Source organism: Oryctolagus cuniculus, chromosome 10, assembly GCF_964237555.1.
Source record: "Oryctolagus cuniculus chromosome 10, mOryCun1.1, whole genome shotgun sequence".
Classification (NCBI taxonomy): domain Eukaryota; kingdom Metazoa; phylum Chordata; class Mammalia; order Lagomorpha; family Leporidae; genus Oryctolagus; species Oryctolagus cuniculus.
The window spans coordinates 64,277,716-64,304,217 of record NC_091441.1 but is presented as its reverse complement, the minus strand read 5'-3'; the positions used below and the strand labels follow the sequence as shown (position 1 = coordinate 64,304,217).

General features: G+C 45.6%; 1 long non-coding RNA gene across 2 annotated transcripts in view; it reads left to right on the top strand.

Annotated features, from left to right (window-relative positions):
- Window positions 1-26,502, top strand: part of LOC138844050 (uncharacterized) — a 52,111-nt gene that overhangs the window by 20,852 nt on the left and 4,757 nt on the right. The window contains exon 3 of one of the 2 annotated variants that reach the window (XR_011379429.1): window positions 7,685-7,938. The exons of the other annotated variant lie outside the window; for it this stretch is intronic. This is a non-coding gene — a long non-coding RNA (uncharacterized lncRNA). Of the gene's footprint in view, window positions 1-7,684; window positions 7,939-26,502 lie in introns of those variants that run through there. 2 annotated transcript variants of the gene reach the window in all.

Genomic DNA, 26,502 nt, shown 5'->3' with positions numbered 1-26,502 from the left:
GTCAAACACAGGCTGTGGTGTGTCAAGAACGGCGTGACCCACTGCACCACAACACCTCCTCCTTCACGTGAACTTGTTGAAGTACCCTCATTTTCCAGATATTCCATTAAGCATTTGTCACATTGTTGCCCTCAAGTTCTCTTTTCTTTTAAGCAGTTTTTCATCGAAGACTAAACTGAAACATTTGGGTCTCCACCCTGTCTACCCCATCTATAGGAAGTCCATGCCCTGCCATTTCTGGAACTTCTGGAAGCTTCCTTCATGGTCACTTGGTCGGTGCTCAGACTCCTCGGCTGTCCTACGTGTCAGACAGCTGCCTGCCGTGGTCTTCAGCCTCTTCCCCACCCAAGACACTACTTCTGCTTCCTCATTCCACAGAGCTTGTCCATGCTAGGCTGGGGGATGAGAAGGCAGATTCAATGCAGTGCTATTTGAAAATGTAATGTAATGGAACAAGGCAGTGTTCTACTGAAGATACTCCTGTTTTACAAACATTCCCTCCTGGCCCTGCCCACCACCATTTTGCTTGGACATCTTTCTCCCCGCTAAGACCCTCCTCTCCCCTTTCTCAGCTCTCCTGCCCACCTCAAAAACCTTGTCTCTTTAGCCTTGCTATTAAAGGAGGATTTAAAGATTACCTAATTGCCTTAACATGTTCTTGTGGGACTGGTGCTGTGATGTAGTAGGTTAAGCCTCCACAGGCGGCACTGGCATCCCATATGGGCTCCAGTTCATGTCCCAGATGCTCCTCTTCGGATCCAGCTCTCTGCTTATGGCCTGGGAAAGCAGTGGAAGATGGCCCCTGAACCCACGTGGGAGACCTGAAAGAAGTTCCTGGAGGCCGGCGCCTCGGCTCACTAGGCTAATCCTCCGCCTGCGGCACCGGCACACCGGGTTCTAGTTCCTGTTGGGGCACTGGATTCTGTCCCGGTTGCCCCTCTTCCAGGCCAGCTCTCTGCTGTGGCCAGGGAGTGCAGTGGAGGATGGCCCAAGTGCTTGGGCCCTGCATCCCATGGGAGACCAGGATAAGTACCTGGCTCCTGCCGTCGGATCAGCGTGGTGCACCGGCCGCAGCACACCGCTGAAGTGGCCATTAGGGGGTGAACCAATGGAAAAGGAAGACTTTTCTCTCTGTCTCTCTCTCTCTCTCTCTCTCTCTCTCTCTCACTGTCCACTTTGCCTGTAAAAAAAAAAAGTTCCTGGCTCCTGGCTTCAACTCAGCTTAGCTCAGCTCAGCTCTGGTCATTGCAGCCATTTGGAGAGTGAACCAGAAGATAGAAGATCTCTCTCTCTCTCTCTCTCTCTCTCTCTCTCTCTCTGTAGCTCTGCATCTCAAATAAATAAAGAAAATATTTTAAAAATATTCTTGCAAGTAAGGGGAAATTTAGTTTTATTTGATGCAACCCTCACCCATCAATAAACATCAAGGAGATCTCAGAACAGACAAAGGACTCATCTGGTGTTTTACAAATCAAAATGGACAGGAGTCACAGAGCACCATCCTAATGACACAGAGAACTGGCTGAAGCTTCGAAATTAAGATTTCCTTCTGACTTGGGGCAGATCAGACACTTGGGGAATTCACTCTCCCTGCAAATGGAAAGTGGCAGTAGAACGTTATTCTCTCATGGTTAGAACAAGGTTCCAAGACTCATGATTTCTTGTCTCTTCCTGAGACACACTACAAGTGCTCATTTTATAAAACCTGACATATTAATAAGTAATAAATACCCTAAGAGAACAATAAGCTAACAATTCTAAAAGAAGGATGAGCCATAAATGCGAACATACAGACAATAATTTTATTATTTGACATTTTTCAACATTATGTAATCCAAAATGCAAATAAAGATAATGACTTCATATGGTTGACCCTCATGTCAATTGACTTAACCCACCCACAGATGAAAAATATTCAGGGTGAGAAATCAGGTCTAATGAACTTGTACAGACGTCTTTTTTCTTTTTCTTTTATTTATTTAACAGGTAGAGTTATAGACAGAGAGAGAGAGACAGGGAGAAAGGTCTTCCTTCCGTTGGTTCACTCCCCACATGGCCACCATGGCCGGTGCTGCGCCGATCCGAAGCCAGGAGCCAGGTGCTTCCTCCTGGTCTCCCATGCGTGTGCAGGGCCCAAGCACTTGGGCCATCCTCCACTGCCCTCCCGGGCCACAGCAGAGAGCTGGACTAGAAGAGGAGCAACTGGGACTTGAACCGGGAGCCCATAAGGGATGTCGGTGCAGCAGGCAGAGAATTAACCAAGTGAGCCACAGCGCCAGCCCCCAGACTTCTTTTTTCTTTACATCCCCTGAACAATACAGTTTAGTACTATTTAATCATATTTATATTTATTAGGTTTTGTATCTAATCTAGATACGATTTAAAATGTATGAGGGGATTGTATAAATTATATACAAATACTACATCATTTGATATAAGGGACTTGAGCATCACAAATTTGGGTATACAAGGGGTAGTCAATGGCCCTGAAGATACCAAAGGACAACTGGATACTTTTTATTGCTACATTGCTAAACAACAGAAAAAGATGAATAACAAGGTTGGTGAGGCAGGGAGAAGTGGACAGCCTCCTATACCGATGGTAGGGCATGTCTACTTTTTGGCTTGTTCCCCTTCTACTCCCAGGCCTGACATTGCTTGCTCAATGGAAAGCTCCAGATGCTACAAGACTGGCCTATCGCTTAGCACTGCAGGTCATCGTGGCCTCCCCTATAGCGCAGGCCAAACTCTGGCATGGCTTTCATCACTCTTACAGCAATCCTGGCTCCAAACTCTCCTGGACCCAAAGTGGCTGCATCCTCCCATCGCTTCTGAACTCAGATCATGTTTATCAGGCATGGATCTAGCTTCCCCCAAAACTTTTTTCTACCTGCAAGAACCTGTTAGCATTCCCCAGTGGGCCAGTGAGAGACAGCAACTGGAAACTTCTCTCTTAGCCCTCTAATACAGTGGTTTAAGGAACCACATTTGAACTGTCTGCAATGTCCCTGGTGCAAAGCAACTGACTTTTTGCAGGAAGCTATGGTAGCACATCTCCTTCGTTTGCTTTCGTTCCTTCCTATTTCTTTTTAGACACCTTTCTTTCTCCCCTGAGATAGCATCCCTGTCCTGCTAGAGTACTCATATGTGTGCTTTGCTCAGATTCAGTTTCCTAGGAAACTCAAAAAGATGGTAAAGTAGTATAATCTCTTTTGGAGGGAAGTTTGGCAATGCAGATAAAATTATAAAAAAAAGTATATGCTTCTAAATTATGTTAGAATATACCACATCTTCCATAAAATTTACCACTTTAACTATTTTTATTGCACAGTTCAGTGCTAGTAAATACACACATTACTGTGCAACCATCACCAGAATCCCTCTCTAAAATTTGGTCAACATGTGAAGTGGACCCTCTGTCCACTCATTGAACCCTCCCTCCGGAAGCCTCCAATCTACTCTCTCACTCCATGACTTGGCTGCTCTACGTATCTCATGTGAGTGGAATTGTACAATCACTGTCATCCTGTGTCTGGCTTACTTCACGTGGCATACTGGCTTCAACATGTGTCCAAATTTCCTTCTTTGAAAAGCTGAATACAATTTATTTATCCAGTCATCCATCAGGGGACATCGAGGTGTGTCCCCCTTTAGGCTATTGTGAATAATGTTGATAGGAACATTGGTGCACAAGGCTTTGAGTTCTTGGGAATATATACGTAGAACTTGATTTGCTGAATCATTTATAATTCCATGTTTAATTTTTTCAATAACTACCATCCCACAGTGACTACTCCATGAAAAATGTATATACATACTGACATGGGAATCTCAAGTCTAGAAAATTATTCTCAGGAAATTAAAGATGTATCTGCAGGACTTTTGCCCAGTTAACACTTAAATATTTAATCTGCACTGACATTTTGTATTTCTCTGTTGATATACATATGTAATATAAATTGTACATTTATACACACACACACATACACAGCTCCATATGTTTCAAATGAAAGATATATGGTAAAAGTCTTGAGCAACATTACAAATACAGTTGGCAGAGAATCAGCATTCTGTGAAGGCATTTTCAAAGTCAAGGAGAGTATCAGCAAAGGTGCTACACATCACAGATGTTGTTTGGATTCAGTCATCAGAGAAAAACAGATGGCAAAATAGCTCTAGCTGGGGCTGGTGCTGTGGTATAGTGGGTAAAGCGCAGCTTGCAGTGCCAGCATCCCTTATGGGCACCGGTTCGAGTACCATCTGCTCCACTTCTGATCCAGCCCCTTGCTAATGTGCCTGGGAAAGCAGCAGAAGACAGCCCAAGTCCTTGGGCCCCTACACCCGTGTGCTCCAGGCTTCTGGCATCAGATCTGCCCAGCTCCAGCCGTTGCGGCCATCTGGGGAGTGAACCAGCAGATGGAAGACTCTCTTTCTCTCTCTCCCTGCTTCTGCCTCTCTGGAACTCTGCCTCTCAAATAAATAAATAAATCTTTAAAAAATAAACACAAAATAAAAACAGCTCTGTTCTTGAGCTCTCTTTAGAACATGATGATTGAAGTATTTTACATCTTACTCAAAGTATAATAGAGAATTTGCTTGGCCTTTGCCCCAGTCTCAGGGAGGTAGATGCTACATTCTTGAGATTTCCAGGATGACTGGAGTTTCTTTGTTGTTCTTAGTAGCTCCATGAGACCACATCTAATAGTTTCTTCTAACCAGGTGAATCAAAGTGGCGGCAGCTCCATCAGAGAGACAAAAGTGTGATTTGAGGCTTGGGGCTTGAGTCCCATCACACCTGTATGACCTCCTGGGGATGGCAGAGGGCAGAGACTGAGTCACAGGAACAAAGACCCAGAATGAAATGTTCTAAGATCTCTGGACACGGACATTCAGGCTGGCTTCCCATGGTACAACTACAGACGGCCCCCAACTTAGAAACTTAGAACTGCTGATCTTGGAATTTTTCCACTCTGTGATGGTACACAAGCAATGCATGTTCTCAGAAATGAATTATGAACTTCGATTTTCAATATTTTCCCAGGCAGGGGCAAAGTGCAGTGCAGTCTTTCCTGATGCTGGGCAGCTGCCGCAAGTGTGGCTCCCACTCAGCCCTGCAGGCCCAAGAAGGAACAACCGATGCTCTATGGTGGCCTGAGCGGCATAGTTGGGATGTTCAGTAGGCTGGGTGGATGAAGTGCAGTAATTCACTATAGGGTAGTTTCAACTTACACTGGGCTTGTTGGGACGTAGGTCCATCATCAGTGAGGGAGCATCTGTGCTTTGCCCATGTTGTCACATAGTGATGTGGGGGTGAGAAGTATCACTCTTTGAATACATTCATGTTGGAAGACCCCACAGAGATTATCTGGCTGGGCCTAATCTAATTACACAGATCCTCTCAATGTAGAAAGATTTATCAGGTTGGTCATAGAAGGGGAAGTCAGCAGATTTGAAATGTAAGAACACGGCACTGCTGCTAACTTGAAGATGGAAGAGACCATATCTCTTCCTGGACCAGAGTGCAGTTTCTAGAAGCTTCAGGAACCCCTAAGCCAACATTCAGTACGGAAACAGGGACTTTTGTCCTTGGTCATGTGGAACTGAATGCAGCCAATGAGCTGAATGAAGCTGAAAGTGGATCCACCCCTCTACCTCGCCTGGCTTTCAGATGAGCGTCCGGCTTGGTTAATACTTCAATTTCAGCCTTGAAGACCATAAGCAGAAAACAGAATTGATGCCGTGCAGACTTCTGATCTTGAGAACTCTGGGTTAGCAACTGAGCGTCTCTTTAAGCTGCTAGATTTGGGATCACCTGTGACGCAGCAGTCCAGTACTAATACAATGGGCTTGCTGGACGAAGAGCGCAAGGTACTGGAAGCCTGCTGAGTTCCATCTTCCCCATCTGTGAAAGCGGGACAGTCACACCCTATGGGTGTGTGTGGCTTAAATGAGATAATGAACGTGGAAGACATCTTCTATACCATGAAGTGCTAAAGAAAATGTGAAGCCCCTGTATTTTTGTTAACATTACCAATGGCCTCACTGCTCTGGCATCACCATTGCCTTCCAATTAAGAGTGGAGTCATGCGGAGTTTGTCATTAAGATGGGCACAGGGAAGAGGACATTAACCAAGTTGACAGCCTTGTAATTTGTGCCCAAGACCCACATTCAAGACCACTCATCCCATTTGCTTTTTTATTCTTCTTATTTAAGAGACACAGAGAGTGGGGTCCCATCCACTGGCTCATTCCCGAAATGCCCACAAGAGCTGGCCCTGGGCTAGGGTTGGATCCAGGAACTTTATCCAGGTCTCCCAGGCTGATGGCCAGAGCCCACGTACTTGAACCATCACTGCTACCTCCTATGGTCTACATGCGGGAACAGGGTCAGGTATTTTTTTTATTATTATTTGACAGAGTTAGTGAGAGAGAGAGAGAGAGAGAAAGGTCTTCCTTCTGTCGGTTCACCCCCCAAATGACCACTATGGTCCGAGCTTTGCTGATCTGAAGCCAGGAGCCAGGTGCTTCCTCCTGGTCTCCCATGAGGATGCAGGTGTCCAAGCACTTGGGCCATCCTCCCATGCCTTCCCGGGCCACAGCAGAGAGCTGGACTGGAAGAGGAGCAGCCGGGACTAGAACCCGGTGCCCATATGGGATGCCAGCACCACAGGCGGAGGATTAACCAGGTGAGCCACGGCACCAGCCCCATGGGTCAGGTATTGAACCCGGGTGAGACAGGACAGAAACCGGACTTACAAAAGCAAGTCCCTCCTGACCCGACCATGTCTGTCTCAGACCACAGTACAACACCCAACTATGAACAAGGCAGGAGCAGTGAACATCCAGACCCTAATCACTAAAGACCCCTTCCTACCTCACCAGGGGCCTTCCCAACCCTCATGCAGGCCCAAGAGACCCCAGTAAGACCCGTAACTGATCATTCTGGAGGTGGTGATATGATCAACACTGGCATTTTGAGTGTGTGGTGTGCAAAGGAAGCAACTGCACCAAAGAAGAGCACAAAAAATAGAGCTGGGTGCAAACCGAAGTGCTGGGAGCCAGAGACTGAGAGGACGTGGCCTCGCCACCCCTGCTGTCAGGAAGCCTCCTGTCGCTGTGCCGATGCTTTTGCACTTGAGCGTGGGCCCCCAGTACATTGTGAGTGGGTTGAACGTGGATCACCTGTCACCTTCCAGTACAAGTGAGTCAAGAACCTTAGGCTGCTATCCCAGGCACTCCGATATGGATACAGGCATGCTAACTGCAGTCTTAACCCCTCGGTCCACTGCCGGGCCTAACCAGCCCGTTTTCATCTTTTTTTCCTGATTCTAAAGGCAAGCAGCTCTTGGTACAGTATTTGAGAATATAGTTTATATGAGAGAGGGTTAGACCATCTGGGGGAAGCGTGCTGTGCTCCAGTGTTATGTCTTCTCCCCCCGAAAATACCAGAAGGAGATGGTCCTGCCCCTTGCTTTTGATTGTGTGGTTCAGGATGCGTTTCCATGGCCTCTACTTCCTTGCATCCCATTGGCATCACTGCCAAAGTTCCCCCTTTCTGCCATCCCCAGAGCTTCCTGTCTCCATCTGGGCCTGCCCGGATTTCATGGCCGTGTGGGTAACATTTTCTGCTTGCCCTCAGGTATCAGGACACAGTAACTCATGACTGGTGCCTTTTCTGTCACAGTTTCCACAGTATCTGAAGCCCAGCCACCGACATGTGTCAACCCGTTGGACTCATCACGGGAAGAGAAGGGCCATTGTTCGTGTTAGATTCTTGGGAAGAGCAATGTCCAGCTCTCAAGTGGACTTATTTTTTCCAAAAAGTTCCAGATTTTCTGAAAATGAGTCACTTATATTCTTGCCTGTAACCTTGTTTGGGAAACAATAGGGCCACAGTAATACCTTCTGAAATAAAATGTCGATCCTTGCTTCCAAAAAGCAAAGGTTGTCTTTAGGAATTTTCCATTAATTGAAAAAAAAATCGCAGCAGAATCCATCTGAGCTGACAATATCCATGCGTCTCCTGCCTCTATACCTGTATCTCTGCCTGTATCTCTATTTGTATATACCATTTTTTTAAAAAAATATTCTATTTATTTGAAAGAGTTACAGAGTGGTGAGGTAGAGACAGAGAGAGAGAGAGAGAGAGAGAGAGAGAGGTCTTCCATCCACTGGTTCACTCCCCAGATGGCTGCAAAGGCCGGAGCTTCACCGATCTGGAGCCAGGAGCCAGGAGCTTCTTCCAGTCTCCCATGTGGGTGCAGGGTTCCAAAGACTTGGGCCATCTTCCACTGCTTTCTCAGGCCACAGCGGAGAGATGGATGGGAAGAGGAGCAGCCAGGATTAGAACCAGCCGCCATATAAAATGCCAGCACTGCAGGCTAGGGCTTTAACTCACTGCGCCACAGCAATAGCCCCTCATGTATATCTCTGCCTATACAGATGTTTCACTCTATTACTAGCCTGATACATTGCTACTATGTCTAAACTTTGGTTTACTGTTGGGTGAGGTTTTTCATTTCTTTTTTATCCCTTATTACTTTACACATATGCATTATTTCATGGAATGTGCCAGATAACACAAAAGGAGGCACATGGGTAGCCAGCTCACTTCATGTCACCTGTTTTTTTTTTTTAAGATTTATTTATTGGCTGGCGCTGCGGCTCAATAGGCTAATCCTCCGCCTGCGGTGCTGGCACACAGGGTTCTAATCCCGGTTGGGGCGCCAGATTCTGTCCCGGTTGCTCCTCTTCTAGTCCAGCTCCCTGCTGTGACCCGGGAGTGCAGTGGAGGATGGCCCAAGTGCTTGGGCCCTGCACCCGCATGGGAGACCAGGAGAGGCACCTGGTTCCTGGCTTTGGATCAGCACGGTGCGCCAGCCACAGCAGCCATTGGGGGTGAACCAACGGAAAAGGAAGACCCTTCTGTCTCTCTCTCTCTCTCTCTCACTGTCTACTCTGCCTATCAACAACAACAACAACGACGACAAAAAGATTTATTTATTGTGGCTGGCGCTGTGGCACAGTGGGTTAACACCCTGGCCTGAAGCGCCAGCATCCCATATGGGCGCCGGTTCGAGACCCGGCTGCTCCACTTCCTGTCCAGCTCTCTGCTATGGCCTGGGATAGCAGTAGAAGATGGCCCAAGTCCTCAGGCCCTTGCACCCACGTGGGAAACCCAGAAGAAGCTCCTGGCTCCTGGCTTCAGATCGGCACAGCTCCGGCTGTTGCAGCCAATTGGGGAGTGAACCAGAGGATGGAAGACCTCTCTCTCTCTCTCTGCCTCTCCTCTCTCTAACTCTGCCTTTCAAATAAATAAATAAATATTTCTACCTTTTCAAATAAATAAATAAATCTCTTTTTAAAAGATTTTTAAAAATCTCTTTTTAAAAGATTTATTTATTTGAAAGGCAGAGTTAGAGAGAGACAGAGCCAGAGAGACACACAGAGAGAGAGGCAGAGAGAGAGAGGTCTTCCATCCTATGGTTCATTCCACAATTGGCTGCAATGGCCCAAGCTGTGCCAATCTGAAGCCAGGAGCCAGGAGCTTCTTCCAGATCTCCCACGTGGGTGCAGAGGCCTAAGGATTTGGGCCATCCTCTACTGCTTTCCCAGGCCATAGCAGAGGGCTGGACAGGAAGTGGAGCAGCCGGGAGTCAAACTGGTGCCCATATGGGATACCGATGCTGCAGGTGGCAGCTTTACTCACTATGCCATAGCACCGGCCCCTCACCTAACATTGTAACCCACACAGTGCTCCTAAAGATTCAGCTGGAGACATTTCATTCCATTATTTATTGACCACTTAATTTATTTCTTTTTCTTTTATAAAATATGTTCTATTCTCCCTTTAGTGTAGCTATTACTTTGAAACCTTGTTTTTCCTATGTAAGGGCAGAGACCATGTAATCCCTATCTCAGTATTTCCTATCATTCTTCAGACAGTATCTCCGTAGGTTTTTATTCAATTCAAATTTTAAAAATGTAAATGCCAAACAACCTAGAATAATCAAACTGTCGAAAACCTCGGGGGATGTATATTTGGAAGAATATGTCAGTCATTATGGAGTTGGCTACAAGTGACAGCAAATATAACTGAAATTTGCTTAAAGAATTTTTAAAAAATGCTTCTTACATAAAAGAAGGCTGAAAGCAGCTGGTGCCAGGCTGGCTAATTCACTGGCCCAGCAAGACCACCGAGGGCATGGATTCGTGGCTGCTTGCTTTTTGCCATCCTCAGTGGGTCAGCTACTCTCAATGTGGTTCCAGGAAGGCTGCACACTTCCAGGCAGCACATTCTCCACAAGGAAGCCTGGAAGCTGGGAAAGAGAGCATTGCTTGCTTCTGTCTCCTTTCTAAGACTAAGGAAAATCAGATTGAATCATCATGAGAATGAGGATAAATTGCTCGTGGACTGAACATTGCTTAGAAACTGCCTTTGCAAAGTTTGATCTGGTCAAACTGATCCCAAGAAACTTAACTACATGCCACAACCAACCCAAAGCAATGATGAAAAAGTTCACTGGGGCCGGGGCAGTGGCGTAGCGGGTAACATTCCAAATGGGCGCAGGTTCGAGTCCTGGCTGCTCCACTTCTGATCCAGCTCCCTGCTGTGGCCTGGGAAAGCAGTAAAAGGTGCCCCAAGTGTTTGGGCCCCTGCACCCAAGTGGGAAGACCTGGAGAAAGCTCCTGGCTCCTGGCTTTGGATTGGCGCAGCTCTGGCTATTGCAGCCAATTGGGGAGTGAACAAGCGGATGGAGGACCGCTCTCTCTCTCTCTCTCTCTCTCTCTCTCTCTCTCTCTGCCTCTCTCTCTCTCTCTCTGTGTAACTCTGCCTTTCAAATAAATAAATCAATCTTAAAAAAAAAAAAGAAAAAAGAGAAAGAAAAAAGTCACCAACATCTAGCACAAAACAAATACATAATATATCCATTAAACTTTAGTCAGGCTTGCAAAGAAAAAGGTAACTAAGACCCATAACAAACCGTAGAAAAAGATCCAGAAATGACAAAGTAGAAAAGGACATATAAAAAGGCCTCGTAGGGCTGGCGCTGTGGTGTAGTAAGTAAAGCCACCGCCTGCAACTGTGGCATTCCATATAGGTGCTGGTTCGTGTCCTGGCTGCTCCACTTCCCATTCAGCTCCCTTCTAATTTCCTGGGGAAAGCAGTGGAAGATGTCCCAAGTGTTTGGGCCCCAGCATCCATGTGGGAGACTCAGAAGAAGATCCTGGCTTCTGGCTTCAGCCTGGCCCAGCCTTGGCCGTTAAAGCCATTTTGGGAGTGAACCAGTGAACCAGTGAACTGTCTCTCCCTTTCCTTCTATAACTAATTTTCAAGTTAAATAAATAAATATTTTTAAAAATGCTTTGTGTGCTCAAAAAATGTAGTGGGAAAAAATGAATATGACAAAGATGGAAATGGAATACTTAAAATGACCCAAATGGAATTCCTACAGATGTAAAATACATGATCTAAAATGAAAAATACACTGCATGGTGTTGCCAGCAGATTAGATACTGCAGAAGGAAAGTTCAATAAACTTAAGGACAAAACAGCAGAAATTAAACAAAACTAAGAATGAAAACTGAAAATCATGAAGATTTTGTGACCAAACAATTTTAATCTGACCAACAATATCTGCTGAGAATATCAAGCTGTGTAACATATCTAATTTGAGTCCTAGAAAAGAAAACACACAGAGAATGTAAATATATTTGAATAAACGATGACCAAAATTCCTCCAATTGGTTGAAAACTGCACACAAACAAGTCTAAGAATCTCAATGAACCTCCAGAGAATAAATATATAAAGTAATTGCACCAAGATACGTCAAAATTGAACTGCTAACATCAGCAGAAAATAAGGCAGAAAAGCAAAATATATTACAAACAGAGGAACACAGATAAGAATTATGGCAGGCGCCTCATGAGAAAGTATTGAAGCCAGGACACAACAGTGCCACATCCTGATTAGTGCTGAAATAAGACAACTGTCAGCCTAGAGTTCTATTTCCAAAGAAAACATCTTTCAACAGTGAAAGTGAAATGAATTCTCCAAGCGTAAGCTGAAAAGCTTCATTCCCAGCAAATCTGCAAAACAAGACACATTAAAAGAAATTGTCCACACAAAAGCCAAATGAAACAAGATGAAAACTTGGATTTTCACAGCAGGTATATAACATCCGGTATGAAGCCAAATTTGTGAGAAAAATAAAGATTTTTTCTCAGCACTAAAATTTAATTTAAAAAATATGTGCCTACTTAAAGTCAACATGACGGCAATGTATTTGAGATTTATCATTTATATATAGGAAAAAAATATGGGGCAACAGTAACACAAAGGATTGAAGTCTTATGAACCTTAGTGCAAATTAAAGCTTAATTAAAAAAAAAGTGAAAAAGAAGTGGTGCCAGTAAGTAATTCTTTAGAGCTAAAACAGAGTAATAAAATATGTTGTTAATTTACAAAATGTCGGAAAAAAGGAAAAGAGAAACAGAGAACAGATTTGGCAAATAGAAAACAAACAAGAAATTGGTACAGTTAAACCCATCCACATTGATAATTACATTATTTTAAATTTCATAATCACCTGATTAAAAGGCAAAAACTGCTAAACTAGATAATGAAGTTAGATTCATCTGTAAACTGTCAACAAGGAGTTGTTTTGTTTTGTTTTGTTTTTGACAGGCAGAATGGACAGTGAGAGAGAGAGACAGAGAGAAAGGTCTTCCTTTCCCATTAGTTCACCCTCCAATGGCCGCTGCGGCTGGCACACTGTGGCCGGTGCACCGCGCTGATTCCAAGGCAGGAGCCAGGTGCTTCTCCTGGTCTCCCATGGGGTGCAGGGCCCAAGCACTTGGGCCATCCTCCACTGCACTCCCTGGCCACAGCAGAGAGCTGGCCTGGAAGAGGGGCAACCAGGACAGAATCCGGCGCCCCGGCCGGGAGTAGAACCCGGTGTGCCGGCGCTGCTAGGTGGAGGATTAGCCTAGTGAGCAGCGGCACCGGCAACAAGGAGCTTTTAAAATTCATTTATTTGAAAGTAGAAAGAGAGAGACAGAGGGAATCTCAATTGCTGGTTCATTCCCCACATGCCTATGATATTTGGGACTTGCCAAAGCCAGGAGCTGGGAACTTAATCTGGTCTCCCACATGGTTGGCAGGGACCCAACTATGTGAATCATCAGCTGCTGCCTTCCAAGGTACAATTAGTGAGAAACGGGAATCAGAAGTGGGACAAAGGGCCTGGCATTGTGGCTCAGTGGGTTAAGCCGCCACCTGCAATGCTGACATCTCATATGAGTGCCAGTTCAAGTCCTGGATGCTCCACTTCTGCCCTTGCCACTCAAATGGGAGACCTGGATGTAGTTCTAGGCTCCTGTCTTTGACCTGGCCCAGCCCTAACAGTTGTGGCCATTTGGAGAGTGATCTAGTGAATGAATGATCTCTCTCTCTCTCTCTCTCTCTCTCTCTCTCTCTGCGTGTGTGTGTGTGTGTGTGTGTATGTCTCCCTCTCTCTGTAGCTCTGGCTTTCAAATAAAAGAATAAATCTTAAAAAAGAAGAAGCAGAAGAGCCAAGCCTTGATGTACCATGCAGTTACTTCAAATACCACTACACCAAACACCTACCCCAGGAAGCTTATTTTACATATGAAGTATGGCCAGGTTAAAAGTAAAAGGATAGGGCGCTGACGCTGTGACACAGTAGGTTGTACCTCAGCCTGCAGCACCAGCATCCCATACAGGCGCCGATTTAAGATCTGGCTACTCTACTTCTGAGCCACCTCCCTGCTGATATCCTGGGGAGCAGTGGAGGATGGCCCAAATGCTTGGGCCCCTGCGTCCACGTGAGACACCTGTAAGAAGCTCCTGGATCCTGGATCCTGGCTTCAGGTCAGCCCAGCTCTGGCCAATAAGGCTATTTGGGGAGTGAACTGCGGGTGGAAGTCCTCTCTCTGTCTCTCCCTCTCTCGGTCTAACTCTGCCTCTCAAATGAATAAATCTTAAGAAAAGAGAAAGGATAGAATGAGGTATACCATGCAGACATAAATCAAATGGAAAGCAAGAATGTCCACATTAGTATTAGAGAAAGTAGATTTCAGAGCACAAATTTTCAGCAAGGATGAAGTGGGACACTTCCTAGAAATAAAGGGGTCAACTCATTAGGACAACATAACAACCACAGAGAGCTCTACGCCTAACAACAGAGTCACAGCACACACGAAGCAAAACCTGACAGAACTGGAAGGAAAAAGGGGCAAATCCACAAGCACAGTTGGATAGTTCAACATCCCCTTATCAGTAATTCACAGTGTAAGTATGTAATGAATGGAGACAAGAGGATATGACCAATACTGTCAACCAATTTGATTGAACTGGCAAGTACAAAATATCCTGCCCAACAACAGAATACACATTCTCTTTAAATGCACATACAGCATTCACCAAAATAGACCATACTCTGGGCCAAACAGCAAGTCCTGATAACTTTCAAAGAATTGAAGTTACACAAAATAGGTTCACTGAACACAACTGAAGTAGAAATAAGCAACAGAAAGATATGGAAAATGCCCAAGACACTCTTTTATCTTGTTGCATTGCTACATATTTCTACTCTCACATAAACTAGAGCAACCTGATTGCTGCAACTTGATTTTAAATATTGCAATCAGAAAGATTTGTTATAAATTTATTTTCTTTTTTCAGATTTTTTTGGTTATTGTAAATCCTTTGCATTTTCATATGTATTGTTAGTGCTTGTTGGTCAACTGCTACCAAAAACACAAATCCTACTATGGTTTTCATTGGGAATGCCTGGATCTAGAGATCAATTGTTAGAGAATTAATATAAAGTTAAATCTTCCAACCCATGAAATCCCTTGTATCTCTCCATTTTAAAGCTCTTCTCCGATGAATATTTTGTAGTTTTAGTGTAAAGTTTTGCACATATTGCTTTTTCTTTTTCTTTGTTATTATTATTTTAATTGACAAATCATGATATATATTTTACTATTTAAAATTTATCTCTAATCATGTCACAGCTTATCAATGCAATCATATTGCTGGATTTTCATATGTACAAAACAAACCTCAATCATGTTGATTAAGCAAATAATTCGGGGACAGTGTTGTGCGTGTCAGTATGAGACCTGGCTGCTCTGCTCTTGGTCCAGCTCCCTGCAAATACACCTGGGAAAGCAGCAGAAGATGGCCTAAAGTGCTCGTTGGGCCCCTGCACCCACATGGAGACCTGAACAGAGTTCCTGATTCCTGGCTTCAGCTGGGCCCAGCCCTGACAGTTGCTGCTATTTAAGGAGGGAAATAGCAGATGGAAGATTCTCTCTCCCTCTCTCTGTAAATTTGCCATTCAAATAAGTAAATAAATCTTAAAAAGAAAAAAAGAAAAGAATTGGGTCAGGAGCCTGTCACTCAGCCAGTCACTGACAAGTGGATAGAATTACCCTGATCCACTTCAGTTTACCAAGATGCTCTCCCTGGATGGGAAAGAGCCCTCTACTCTCCCTGAAGCATAGCCCACCTTAAACCTGGATTGAACTGGGACTTGTTGGCAATCAGGGAACTGGGGTTGCAGCCAGCAGTGTCTTCAGCCACGGTCATCTTGGTGCAGTCTTTGGAGAACACAAATGTCCTTATTAAACTTACATGATCATCATCTCAGACGTAAAACATAACCTTTCATCTACAGTAATTACCTACTGAACCCTTCCTAATAAGCAAAACTGAGTGGAATGCCAATGAGAACCAGCTCCTCAATGAAAAGCCACACATCAACAATTCCTCGTGTCCAACAAGCGGGCAGCCCGGGAAGAGGAGATTCTTTCCCCCAGGGCACATGTGACACCGTGACCAGCGCAGGTGGTGGGTGACCTCCCTTCAGCTTCTCTTTTCCTTCCTTCCATCTGGGTTATGTTATTTTCAACCCTTGGCTGCTCGACTTGCCCTTATGGCTTTGAAGGGGGGACATTTTTGGCCTAACTCTCAGAGAGGAAAGACATATGCTGCTTTGCTCTCGAAATGTTTATTTTTCCCCACTCCATATGTTTTGCTTCCTTCTCTAATGTCTGAAATTTAAGAAGTTGGCCTGATAGCAATGGTTCTCATTAAACTGGGCCTTGGCTAGTTCATACGTTTGTCTAGAGTTCTGGACCATAGCTCTTTATGGGTGAATTCAAGAGCCGTGCCTTGCTTCTACTCTGCTACTCTTGATCCATTACTGGTATTTGTTGAAGAATTCAGACATACATTAACTGAGATCTGTGATAGACTCACTGGAAACATCTGATATTTGAGAAAGACAACATAGAGGAACAATAATCAGACATTCCCCAAGATTCTTTAGGTCCTAAATACCTTAGGAATGTACGTAATCAAAAGACAAACAGGACTGGCCTCATTATCTCAGCCTCTTTCTTCACAAAGTCCTTGCTGAGTTAATGCAGATGGAGAGCAGTGTCCTTGGGCTCCAAAGAAGGTGAGCAGGAGAATCTGTTTTGGATAGCACTGGCTCTTAGGAACCTGCAACCAAAAATATTGGCCCATCTGTTGATAATTCACAAATAACAAATTCATTCTTGAATTTATTTTCACTGGAATGTTTGCCTCTGCAGATGTAAGTCCATGTTTTCTTTTAAAATTAGAAAATAAAAACTATGTTGTCCTTAGCACTTTTATTTTTGCCTTAGTTGTCAGGAAACATAAATGCTAGACCTCCTGAAGAATTGCAATGATGGATGTGGCTTAGATACAGATTAATAGGGGTTGGAGCTCTGTCCTTGTAGGCTAAGCCTTTGCCAGTGGTGCCGACATCCCTTATGAGTGCAGATTTGTGTCCCTGCTGCTCCTCTTCCAATCCAGCTCTCTGCATATGGCCTTAGAAAGCAGTGGAAGATGACCCAAGTACTTGGGCTCCTGCACCCAAGTGGGAGACCTGGTTCCCGGCTTCAGATCGGCTCAGCTCTGGCCATTGTGGCCATCTGGGGGGTAAACCAGCAGATGGAAGACCTTTCTGTCTCTCTCTCTCTGTAACTCTACCTCTCAAATAAAATAAATAAAATCTTTAAAAAAAAGATACAGATTGATAGCTGAACTATGTGCTTTCTTAAGTGTCTCCATCAGAGTCCCTGGTGAATGCCAGCTTCAGAGACCTGGGGCCCCGGATACCAGGGCTCAAGTCATTTCTTACCTGAGACACTTTTGCCCCTACTGAAGTTCCCATTCCAAACCTTCAGTTATTCATGCTCTGTCTCAGAACAGGCTTGTACAATGTCAGCAGATGGAAATGAACTTCGCCACCTTAACACAGACTGGTGTTTCCTGGATTGGAGGGGAGAACCCCCAAGCTGTCCTGATAATAAACTCCCTGTTTGCAGTGTCCTCCATCTGCCCAACTATGTTTCAGAGAGCGACCCTGGTAGTTCCTGCTGTGGTTTGATCAGGCCTGGCCCTGTCCCTCCTGCTCTCTGTTTCTTCTTCTGCATGCTCAGTGGGGCTTCTCACATGCAAGCATTTGATCTTCTGCAAATCCCTCACAAAGTTCATGGAAAATGTGCCTTATGAAAAAAACGCAATGAATTTCAACATTGTTTTGCATCAAAATAAATTCATCATTTAATTCCAGTTTTCCACGTACTTTTGGAAATCTATCTTGTGTGTCTCCCAAGTTTGTCATAGCATAGCCAACAAAAATTTCTCTAGGCTTGTCATTAACACTGACTCCCAGATATTGTTGGCTCTCTCCACTTACTATCACATGAAAGGCTTCCATTCTCATGTTTGCTTTATTTTTTTAAAAGATGTATTTATTTGAAAGGCAAAGCATCAGAGAGAGAAGGAGACACACACACACAGAGAGAGAGAGAGAGAGAGAGAGAGAGACAGAGACAGAGACAGAGAGAGACAGACAGACAGAGAGACAGAGAGATTCCATCCATTATTCACTTCCCAAATGGCCACAGTAGCTGTCTGGGCCAGGCAGAAGCTCCATCCTGATCTTGGACAGCAGAGGTTCAAGTACTTGGGGCATCATCCGCTGCTTTCCCAGGTGCATTAGCAGGATGCTGGATCAAAAGCAGAGCAGCCAGGATTTGAAACTGCACTCTGATATGAGATGTGGCTGTCCCGCATGGGGGTCCCACTCATGCTGAGTGATAGGAGAGAGTAAGAGAGGGAGAGATCTTCCAACTGCTAGTCCACTCCCCGAATGTCCACAATAGCCATGGTTGGGCCAGAGAGAAGCCATGAGCCTGGAACCTGGAACTCCATCTGAATCTTTCACATGGGCGGCAGGGACCCAAGAGCTTGGGCCATCATCTGCTGCTCTCCAGGTGCACTGGCAGGGAGCTGGATCACAAGCAGAGCAGCCAGGACTCCAACCGATACTTCCATATAGGATATTGGCATCCCCCACAAGTCGTAGCTTACCCCCACTGTACCACAGTGCCGGCCCCAACTCGCATGCTTTCTTGAGGTGAGGTGACTTGCCATGGCCAACGCTCTGGAAGCTGAGATTTGAACAACTAGTGTGCGTCTCTGGCTTTTCCTGACTTAGTAACTATGGATGCTTATGTGGAAATGCAACCTCTACCAGCCTGGGGGACAACAGTGAACATGACCTACTGCTGACTCACATTGACCAAGAACGTTGATGGTATCGCTCTCAGCTTCTGAGGTTTGGGAGCTGCTTGACTGAGTGTGTTTGACTTCACTTCTGTTTGAGTGTTGTGCAACCTTTTCATATCCAGTATTTCACTTGATCTTTCAGAACTTGCTTTTTCTTCCTGTTTTACTTGACACCTTATTATCCATCATCATCCTTAGACTTCCGTATCCAGGTTATTGACCTTCAGCACCTTGGGACACATTGTTCCTTGCCCTACTTACCCTTAGAACATTTTTCTTCATGTTGGTGAAATTGTTAAATCAAACCTCTCTTCCAAATTCCAAACTGCACACCCTTCTGCCTCCATGCATCTCAGTTGTGCCTTTCTTCTCCTTGGAAAACAATGTTCACAAACACCCCTATCTCATCAGGTTGCTCTGAGGATTCAACGAAAGAATGCACAAACACACTTAGGGCAGTGCACGGCACGCTGTGAAGTTCAGTAGCTGATAGCTCTCATAATTATTGTCACCATCATGTGTCACCACCAGCTGCTGTCCACCACTCTTGAAAGATTAACTCCCCATCTTGGCTTTTTGGAGTATTTTGTTCTCATTCACATTTCATTCTAATTTCTAATTCTCAGTCTGCTAGCTTCTTTTGACTGTGGTGGTCTCCTCTGTTTTAGCTCAACACAATCCAACCCAATTCTCCCAAAACCACAGAATTCCTTAACCCGGAGTTGACTGCAGACATGTGACTTAGCCCAAGAAAGTAGCAGAAAAGGTACCAGCTTGGCCCACCCAACTGCCAGCCCCCAGAGTCATCCTGGGGAAATAAATGATGGTTGCTCTGAGCCATTAAGGTTGGACATGGTTTGTGACATAGCAAAAATGAATACACTTTGTAGTTTTGCAACCTTGAGTGAGCCAGTTAACCTTTCCAAGCTACTGTTGTTTTCCCTGTAAAATGGGAGTGCTGTTTATCTTGTCTTTGGAGATTGAGCAGTGGGCCTCGTAAGGCTCAGTCCAACACATGTCACTCGTCTCCTCTATGAACACTCCTCTTTGTCCTTTATCATTCCTTAAATTTCCTCACTCCCCTCTCAGCTCTACTGACATCAGTAGATCAGGTCAGACTGGATCAGGTCCAGACCATTTTCCATGGAAGGCGGCTACCATCTGCCAGCAGTCTGCACTCTCCGCTGCTTCTCCCTCCATTGCCTTGCACAACTTCCCTCTGTGCAGATGCTCACACGGGCAGCTTTAGGATCATGCAAACTCTGAGCTCTCTATCTCTAGCCGTGACCTCCATCTGTCTTGAATTTCCCACTGTTGTTGGAACGATGCCATTTGACTATCTGGTAACGTCTAAAGGACAACAATCAGACTGCGCGTTACTTCTGAACCCATTGGCTCACCTTCCCATGGAACTGTTTTCATTCCCAGAAAAAAAAAAATTTCAGTCCCCAATTTCCTTTATCATCTGTATCCAATTAGTGCCTGAGTCCTGTTTCTTCTTTTGAACTCTCGCTGTCACTCTTCCGAGACTCCTTGCCTTGACCTGCGTGGCCAGCACACTCACCCATGTCAATGTCTCTTGAATTCACTCTGTTCACTGGGAGCAGACAGATCATCCTAGAGAGGGGTTTTCCTCTTGTTTCTCTGCCTAATACTCTATCATCATTTCACGTTGCTTGTGCTTCAAGTTCAAATTCCTCACCCTGGGTTTCTTCCCACCCAGTGCAGGAGCGTCATTGAGTTTCTATTTCCTACTTCTCACTAATTGCTCCATTCAGGAGACTCTCCTGAGTCTAATATCTCCATCAACAGATCCCAAGGCAAGGATGAAAAGCTCAGGCTGAATCTGAGAAGTACAAATCCACAACAGCAAAGAAGAAATGAGTGGAGGAAGGCAAGATGGGAAGCCACCTAGCGTTCTGTGTTTTGTCTTTGCGCTGCTTTCTGGTGAAACCCCGCGGGGGGCATGGCAGCTGTGTCCCCATGATGGTCGCCACAGGTGGGCTGCAAGGAGACACTGGCCTGGCAGCAGTGCCATGGCACAGAGAAGCAGGAGGAGTTTCTTAGTCTAACTCCTTCTGTTTTCCCTTTCTCATCGGCCAAATTTCTTCCACGGGGAGTAGGGGTCCCCTACTCATTGCTGCATGGGGAACACAACCTTGAACAGTGCCATGTTGTGTTTCATCCGAGCCCCAAAGCCTGGGGAGGAGGGGACACTCCACAGCTGTCAGGAGGGGGCCAAACGAAAGGACCCAACAGCAGCAGGAAGGTCACCCGGATGACCCAGCGCCAAGCAGGCCCATCAGATCTGCAGCCCAGAGACAGTCTGCCTGTGGCTCTGCCCTTCCAAACATTTCCAAGCTGGTCTATCTCCTTGCTTCTGGCTATTCCCCACATGTTTTATATATATATATATTTTTTGCCTTTCAGATTTGGGTTGTCCCTTCATATCCATGGGGGGTTGGTTCAGGACCACCAGAGGTTACCAAAAATCAGTGGAGGCTCAAGTCCCTTATATAAAATACATATGCACATCCTCCCGGACACTTGTACTCATCTCTACACTACTTCCAAGAGCTAGTGCAATGTACTTGCTGTGAAAGTAGGTGCTATGCTGTGTTATGTAGCGAATAATGACAGGGAAAATAAAGTCTGAACATGTGCAGTGTAGCTGCACCATCTTAGGTCCCACTACATAGCACAGGGCAGGGTAACATTTCTCATGCGCTATGGTTCTATCCACAGGTACACCCCAGATACAGAGGGCTGCCTGATACTCACTCTTCTGTTACCAGGTTTCACTCCCTTCATAACGCTCGGCCTGACAGCCTACACAACATATTCACTATGTTAGTTATTGTCCAGCTTCACTCCCCTCCTGTCAGCGCTTACTTCCTTCTCTGGGGAGAATTCTCCATTGAGTAAAAACTTGCTCCCCTCTTTCTTATGTTCAAATCCGGCTATGGGAGACTCAGAGTCCATGCTGCTCCTCCTCCAGCCTTGGCTACACATTTTAAGCTCAGCAGTCGGTGGCTGGATCCCCAGGCTCCTATCCTTGAGCCAGTGCAACAAAGATGCAAAAAACATCTGAAGGTCAGACGGCTCCCACTGCTGGACTCTGCTGCAGCTGTACTGTGTTTGATAGGTGACCTTGGCGGTGGAAACTGTTGCTTAGCATCTGTAACTTTCCCAACTCCTTCGTGTTTTCCAAGCCCTGTCCTCCAAGTTTCTGTGAACTTGATGAACCCATACTCTCTTCAATTGAATCGTTACTGTTTAAGATGGTCCGAATTAGCTTTCTTTCTTTTTTCTTTCTTTCTTTTTTTTTTTTTTTTTTTTTTGACAGGCAGAGTGGACAGTGAGAGAGAGAGAGAGAGAAAGGTCTTCCTTTGCTGTTAGTTCACCCTCCAATGGCCGCTGCGGCCGGCGCACCGCACTGATCCCAAGCCAGGAACCAGGTGCCTCTCCTGGTCTCCCATTCGGGTGCAGGGCCCAAGCACTTGGGTCATCCTCCACTGCACTCCCAGGCCACAGCAGAGAGCTGGCCTGGAAGAGGGGCAACCGGGACAGAATTTGGCGCCCCGACCGGGACTAGAACCTGGTGTGTCGGTGCCGCAGGCAGAGGATTAGCCTAGTGAGCCGCGGCGTTGGCCCCGAATTAGCTTTCATTGCTTGAAGAGCAGAACTGTTTATACTTTGGAGGTTCTAGTACTATCTGCCACCTTGGGGCTTTTATAACACTTGGAGATAGATTATGTAACATGGTGAACACAGCAAACATACAGGGACAACCACCAAATAAGGTGTTATCATACTCAACATATATTGTCAAGTTTCAGACGCACACGAGGTGTGGAGGCAAAATAAAATGAAAAGGAGTGTCCATTCCTTGTTGAACAGGAAAAATATGTTAACGAAATCAACAGACTTGTTACAACAGGGGTTCTGGTACAACATACAGGCGATAGCAGCATGTGGCTTGTGGGTCCTGGGACAGTTACGGAAGGCCTCCTGGGGGAGATGTTAGGCTTGGGTCTTGAAGAAAGACCAGGAATTCCAGGGTGGAGGAAGGAAGGGTGGGCAAAAAAGCAGAGGGAAATGCAGCTGTGCCCTAAAAGGATGGGCTTGCTCAATAGGAAGCCAACAGTTTATTTTATTTTTCAATTAAAGATTTATTTATTTATTTGAAAGGCAGAGTGACACAGAGAGAGAGGGAGAAACAGAAAAAGATTTTCCACCTTTTGGCTAACTCACCAAATGGCTGCAACAGCCAGAGCTGGGCCACGCTGAAGCCAGGAGCTGGGAACTCCATCCATGTCTCCCATATGAGTGGCAGGAGCCCAAGCACTTGGGGCATCTTCTGTTGCCTTCCTAGGCGCATTAGCAGGGAGCTGGATCAGAAGCAGAGTCACTGGAACCCAAACAAGTGCTCCCATATGTGATGCCAGTGTTGTAAGCTGTGGCTTAACCTGCTATGCCACCATGTCAGCCAGACCCTAACAGCTTAGAAGAAGTGGCACCAGGGCCAGGCAATTCTAAAGCCCCAGGTAAGATCTGTGGGCAGGAGGAGAAGTGAGCCAGACGTGTGTGGTTCTCACCCAAGTTCAACTGCCATGGCAGATGGGAGGGGCAGGTGCGGGGAGAGATATAAGCAGAATAAGTGGGACAATGGGAGTGGAGTATGGTTTTAAGATTCAGAACTTGATAGCTGTAATTATTATTGTCATTAGAGGTCGTGGCTACGACTTGCAGGAAGAGATGGTGATATTCAGATTTGACAGAGGAGGAAAACTGAGGCTCATAGAAGGTAACTACTCATCTGAGAGTCAAGTATCAGTAATATTCAGAGATGCAATGTGTTTTTTTTTTTTTTTTTTTTTTTAATTTCGTCAGGGAAAAAGTGGCTTTGGTAAAATCGGGACATGTCTCTGCGTCAGAGAAGCAATGTTAATGTCGTCTGGCTTCCTATAGCCAATGTAGCACCTCAAGATCAAATATTCCCCGTATCCTATAAAAGAGCTTTGGGGGAAAGAATGCTGGCTATCCAGGCAACCAATTCTATGTCTTCATAACAGCATGCTCCTACAGTTTGGATATTCTCTTTGCCACTAGGTCGGGTTCACAAATGACTTGGCTATAAAGTCTAGAGGTCCTGAGAGTGGTCTCCAAGGCAAAGGTGAGGGTCCCGGGACAAGGATCCCTGGAGAACTAAAAGCGCAGCACATTGCGGAATATCTGCCCCCACGCGGAAATGAGAACTTAATCAAAGGCAGATGGAAGCCCCAAGAAGGGCAAGCAGCGTGATGGCGTACACGCATCTTCTCCCCTAACAGGGCAGATCAAAATGAGGCAATGTCAAGTATCTTTCTAAACATTTATTTCTGACTGTCCAATAACTGATGCCCAGCGATACATTTGCTGTGCTGCTCCCGCTGCAGGCTTTGATTTCAAAGTCTAGCTTTCCTGTGGAAGGGTTTTATTGTTCCAGATGCCCAGCAGGCAGCGACGTCCTGCAGAGTCCAGGGGACAATTGCTGTTTACATGTCCCTAGGAGCAGCTGGCTTCTAGGCGCCCCTCAATTTGGCTTCCTCTTCCCCAATAAAAGAAAAACACCCTTGCCAGGTTCCCTAATGACCATTTCCTTGCCAAGAAAAGTGTTTTCTTTTTTATTTTAACTTATTTTGGATTTTGATATCTCTGGCTGCTGTTTGATTGTAACTTCCATCCACCATTTGGCTTGCAGGGGGATGCTCTTTCCTGGCTTGCCTCTGCCCTGGGGGGTCTCTGGTGCTTCCTCCTATAGCAATAAGAAGGCAGATGCCATTTCTCCCTTTGCATGTTGTCCAGCTTCCTTTTGTGAGCATGTGCTGATAAATATACCCACCTTCATAGAGTCCCACATCATAGTCTTACAATATTGCTTTCTAATCCAGGGTGATGCTGATGATACAATAGAAGAAACAAATTACTGAGTGCTGATTTGAGGCAAAGGACAAGCCAATAACTTCTGTTCATTCTGTCACTGTATACTCACCTTTTCATGTAGGCCTTGTTTTTATTCCCAAGTTACAGATAAGGAAAATGAGGACAAGCAAGTGAAACCATTTCCTGGAGACCACGCTGTCAAACGAACATGGGGGCTGGCATTTGGTCCCAGGTTGTTTGATTTTTGTCCTTTTTTTTTTTTTTTTTTTTCACTGTTCTTTTTTTCTTTATTTTTTAACAACACATTTCATGTATTTTATATATACAGATTTAGGAGCATAGCGATACTGCCCATCTGATATACCCTCCCTCCCGCCATGCTCCCACCCTCCCTCCTCACTCCTTTCTTATTCTTTCTTTTACAATGATCCACTTCCAGTATACTTTATACTCATAAGATTAACTCTACACTAAGTAAAGAATTCAACAAATAGTGAGAAGGGAAAAAACAAACACTGTTCCTCAACAGTAGAGACAAGGGCTGTAAACAATCATCACATCTCAATGAAATCTTCGGTAAATTCCATGTAAGTGCATTTTTTAGAGCATACTCTGGAAAGTCCTGTGTGTAAAAGTAAAGTAGAATAAGTCCATTAAGAAATAATTAAGCATCAGGTAATAAATTCTACGTGATATTCTCTATGACTGTTTGTGGGAGGTTGGTATATTCATATAAAAAGGTGCATTAGGACTCAAATTCAAGTGACAAGAACCCAACTCAGAATAGTTACAGCATGTGGTTTACTGGCATATGGCCATAAGAAAGGGTTGGGGGGCTGGCACTATTGCATAGTGGGTAAAGCTGCCACCTGCAGGGCTGGCATTCCTTATGGGCGCCAGTTCGAGTCTCAGCTGCTCCACTTCTGATCCAGCTCTCTGCTATGGCAAAAGCACCAGAAGATGGCCTAAGTCCTGGGGCCCCTGTAGCCATGTGGGAGACCTAGAAGTAGCTTCTGGCTCCTGGCTCCTGGCTCCTGGCTTCAGATTGGCACAGCTGCGGCGGTTGCAGCCATCTGGTGAGTGAACCAGTGGGTGGAAGACCTCTCTCTCTGTCTCTCTGCCTCTGCCTCTCTGTAACTCTGCCTTTCAAATAAATAAGTAAATCTTAAAAAAAAAAAAATAAAAGGGCTGAAAATCTAAGATGGTGCCAGGCTCAGGAGCCCCTGGTTTAAGAAAGACCTCAGTTAATGCCTGGGATTTGGCAACCCACAGTGGTGGTAGCCGGAGTAGGATAGAATAAGGTCACATTGTGCACGTTGGATATTCTTCTGGTAACCACAGAGGCACGGAAGGATAATTCTCAGACAATATGTGGGGCTGTGGTTAGACCATGCCACAGATGTCCTGTACAATGGAAAAGCCAAAGAATTCCCTTAAGAAATGTTCTCTAAGAATTGTTGCCAAAGGTGAAGACCTCGGCCGGTGCCGCGGCTCACTAGGCTAATCCTCTGCCTGCAGCACTGGCACCTCGGGTTCTAGTCCCGGTCGGGGCGCCAGATTCTGTCCCGGTTGCTCCTCTTCTGGTCCATCTCTCTGCTGTGGCCTGGGAAGGCAGTGGAGGATGGCCCAAGTGCTTGGGCCCTGCACCCGCATGGGAGACCAGGAGGAAGCGCCTGGCTCCTGGCTTCGGATCGGTGCAGCACGCCGGCTGCAGTGTGCCAGCCACAGCGGCCACTGGGGAGTGAACCAATGGAAAAAGGAAGACCTTTCTCTCTCTCTCTCTCTCTCTCACTGTCCACTCTGCCTGTCAAAAAAAAAAAAAAAAAAAAAAAAAGGTGAAGACCTCAACAGAATGGTGAGAAATGTTCCCTTGCGATAGGCAAGTCTGGGAGGCAACGCAGGTGTCTCTGATGTGACTTGTCATTCCACTCATGTG